Below are 4135 nucleotides of genomic sequence, written 5' to 3'. Positions count from 1 at the left end.
AGATAATTACCATTTAATCAAATATTTGTTACCTTATAAGATAATGTCTTATTATTTGAGTTATTTGGTGAATTATCCTGCAAGAAATTTTATTAGGTCAAAATTAGATAATTGTCTTATTTGAATTGTTGATCTAGAATGTTCTTGGAAAAGTTTCAAATTACTCCATTTTGGTTTCATAGTTTAAATTTAAATTCAATAGTTTTAGTTTTTGAAATTTAAATAGTTGAACCATAATGTTTTGAAATGTTTCAAAACTTGCCCTCAAGTTTTGGAATTTAAAATATTGATTAATAGTTTGATTATGTAATATTTAAATTCTAAAACCCTAGTATTTTGAAAAGTTCAAATTACACCCACATGGTTTTGTTAAGTTAATCAAAAGTTTAATTAGACGAGAAAGTTAATAAAACCACCTATTATTTTAAAAGTGTAAAATACACCCTATACTATATATATGTAGCATTAAAAGGTTAATATTATATATATGAGTAAAAAGTCAGTCTTACCGTTAGTAGGCCTCATTCACGAAACTGGTTTATAAGGGGTGTTTAAGGAAATTGCCTATAAAATGGCGATTGAATGGGTATCCACTCTTACCCACCACATGCTTGACTAGTGGAGGGTCGTTAGCCGAACGGGTAGGATAGGACATAAACCTTCCATTATAAGTATAATGAAGTACAAAGAAACTACATGCTTTTACAAATTCCCAAATCATAGTTACTTTAGGCAAAATGTGAAATTGTAAGCTAATCCATGGAATGACACTTTGTACTCATGCCGAGACATTATTGGAGCGTGTGTGGGTAACCGGCACACTAATTTGGGTTTGGCATTAGTAGCGAAGGGTGACTCGATGTTTATCATAGATCAATGGAGCGTGTGTGGCTAACCTGCACATTGATTAGGTGATAGTAGCATTGAGTGCACCACGTGATTCGCATGGTTATTCACACTTTGTTTGTGATCCTCGGCATCCCACTCGTAAATATTAAGGCATAATCGAGATTAAACATGCCATTGAAAAGTTCAATGAATCTCAAAAGATCTAGGAGTTTCAATACATTTAAAACTTAAATTTCTTTTTCGTTTTTCATGGTGGAAATTGGTAAATTGTCATTTACCTACCTTCAAATATTCTACAACTAGATTACGGCATCCCTCTTCTAGGTTGTAGAGTATTGTGTTGGATCCTAGCCTTGATGTTTCATTTGGGTGTTACATCAAGGATTCTGATTAACCTGACTTGAATTTCTCCCGTTTTGTAGATGTCTGAATCTAACAATGGTCTTCCCAAATCCCATGGAACAAGTTTTCCAAATGAAGATAATATTCCATGATATGATCGAGGAACCAGACATCATACTTCACTTCCTCCACTTCCTCTAATTATTCTCCCTGACCCACAAATTCGAAGGCTTGAAAATTTCAAGCTAACTAAATCCCTTTTGGCAAGTAAACACGAAGATGGGAAACCTATGTGTGCACACGTCTTAGAGATGAAGTCACACATTGACAGGTTAAGGATGTTGGGTGTCAAGATTTCAGGTGAGTTGGCTATTGATTGGGTTCTTCAGTTGCTTCTGGAATCATATAGTGAGTTCGTTAGAGAGTACTATATGATGCACCATGACATGACCCTCATTGATCTCACCTATTTGCTTATAGCTGCTGAATCAACAATGATTTGGCGTGCTGGTCAAGCAAATTTGTCTGGTGAATCAAACTCCCAAACTTCAATGGACACTGGCAACATTGGAAGTCCAGAAAGAACTAAGTATGAGATTGTCCCATGTGTTGTGCCAAAGGAGTCCATTTGCTTTTATTGCCAAGAGAAGGGACATTGGAGACGAAGCTGCCCAAACTACCTGAGAGATCTAAGTGATGGGAGAGTCAAGGCATATGGCTCTAGTTCAGGTAAAATTGATTATCTAACTCTTTTAAGTTCCTATTCTAGATTCTTAATTCATGATGTGATAAGATTACATTATGATATATTGTAGGATCGAAGAAAAGAGAGGAAGCTTAAGGGAAGAAGTGAGCTGAATCTAATTGTGAAGAAATTGGATTTCGATCGCATTGTTTGAAGATTGGATTTTTGAGCTACTACTTGGAGTTAGAATAGATTGCTTAGGAATATGTAATAGGATAGTTTTTCAGTTTAATTTCATTGTAAGGTCAAAGTTTTTCCGCAATAAAATAAAATTTGTTTTTTGTCTTATTTATTTATCCTTGCAATGGCATGTATGAAAAAATTGATGTTTGAATGTTTCTACTATTAGCAATAATGGATTAGATTCTTAATTATGTTATTTGTGGAAATGTCGAGGATTTACCAAGTAGGGAGAGTTTCTCATCGCCCAAGTTTCAATTGGACAGAAACTTGGAATCATGCAACCTGCATTGAGTGACGAATGAAAAACTTTCATATTTGGAAATTAGACTAATTCCTTGACAAAGAGTCAAGGGAAAGGGGTAGGGATCAGGTACACTTGGTTGTGCGCTAGTAAAATCCACCACAAAGAGAGATAGAGTATTCGTCATAATTTACTAAAGTTTAGTAAATATGATTATACTTATAAGATTAAGTGTAATTCTGAGTTGATTGAAAAGGTTTCAATAAATAGTAGAAATATAAAAGTTTCTCTATTATAAGAAGAAGGGAGAGTACCTTTTATTGTGTTTTATGATAAGTCTTAATGATTAAGAACCATATTTCAATTGATCCTCTAAGTGAGTGTTAGTACATTTGTATGTCTAAGAAGAGGAATCGAGAATTGTGTAAATGGTTAAATCAAGAAGTCAATCATACTTCGTTCTAATATCGAATCTTAGAGTCATACTCCAAGATTGCAAATTGAGTGACACATATTTAGTAGGTTTATAACACTCAACAAATGTGGAATGGGAAAAAGTATTCTTATTCCTGCACATTTGAAATTGGCAAGTTGTGATGTCTTGCAGAAGACAAAGACCAACAAGAACCAATTGAGCTAAGTGTTAGTCTTGATAGAATTTCGCACTAACTCTTGAATATTTGTTTTGTCAAGAAAGGTTCCTTGACAAAGAGAATCATATATGTCAAGAAGTCAGTGGGAGTCTCAATTATCTTGAAAAGTTCAAGAACAAATCAAGAATAAACCGATAAGTAAATCACTAGCACATGACTTGAGGTTGGCGACCTATCGTGTAGACATAATTTTGTTTCTGTGCCATTCCAGATTAATTCAACTATGCAATATGAGTTCTATGAGTTCTCAATTGGATTGCATAAAGGAAAGGCACCCTGATCAATGGAAGGTACATTGATAAGGTAAGGGTGAGCTTGTTAACAAACTGGAAGCAATGGTGGGCATTCATGCTGCCATAAGGCGAGAAATCAAGATTGAACAAGTTCAATCCATATGAGTTGGATTTGTCACAAACATTGTCGTATGATTGTTGTTATGAAAAATTCACATGGATAGGAACATATACACTTTAAAATCTAAGTGTCATAAGGTTTCCCTCCTTCATGAAAATGATTGCAAGGAAATACTTTCACTAAGAGAGATTTTAAGAAGAATGCAATTGCGAAAATTGTATTCTCAAATTCGATTATGATTACGGCATCCCTCTTCATAGTTCGAATTGTGAGATTTGGCAATTAGTCTGAACATTTGGGACTTAGTAACATATGCTCTGAAGTAGTTTAGACACACATGTGAGATTTCTAAGACAAAGGTGTATGAGTTTAAGAAGCTTAGATAAAGGCTTATCAAAGCATCAAGTATTTAGAAATATAAACTTCAGGAATTCAATAAGCATTGTTTTCTGAAAATTCAGATGTTTTCTAGATATATGTCAAAGCTAGTGGGAGCATAAGTGTTATGCTTGTATGGTAATAATCATCGTGTTATTGGGAGCATGATTATTATTTCAAGTATTGCAAGTTAGCAATATTAATTATAGAAAACAAAGATTCACTTGGCAGAGTTGTAGGGGTTGAAAAGTTTTTTTGCTATAATTAAGGGAGAGAATATTATACTTCATTTCAAATCTAAAGGCTTAGATTGTGGAATTTTAATTAAATTTAGTCAAATATATATGAATGTTGTGTTGGAATGGTTCAACATGAGGAAATTATATATAT

Source organism: Lactuca serriola, chromosome 5 (genome assembly GCF_051521515.1).
Source record: "Lactuca serriola cultivar US96UC23 chromosome 5, Lser_US96UC23_V15, whole genome shotgun sequence".
Classification (NCBI taxonomy): domain Eukaryota; kingdom Viridiplantae; phylum Streptophyta; class Magnoliopsida; order Asterales; family Asteraceae; genus Lactuca; species Lactuca serriola.
This window is presented reverse-complemented; position numbering follows the sequence as displayed.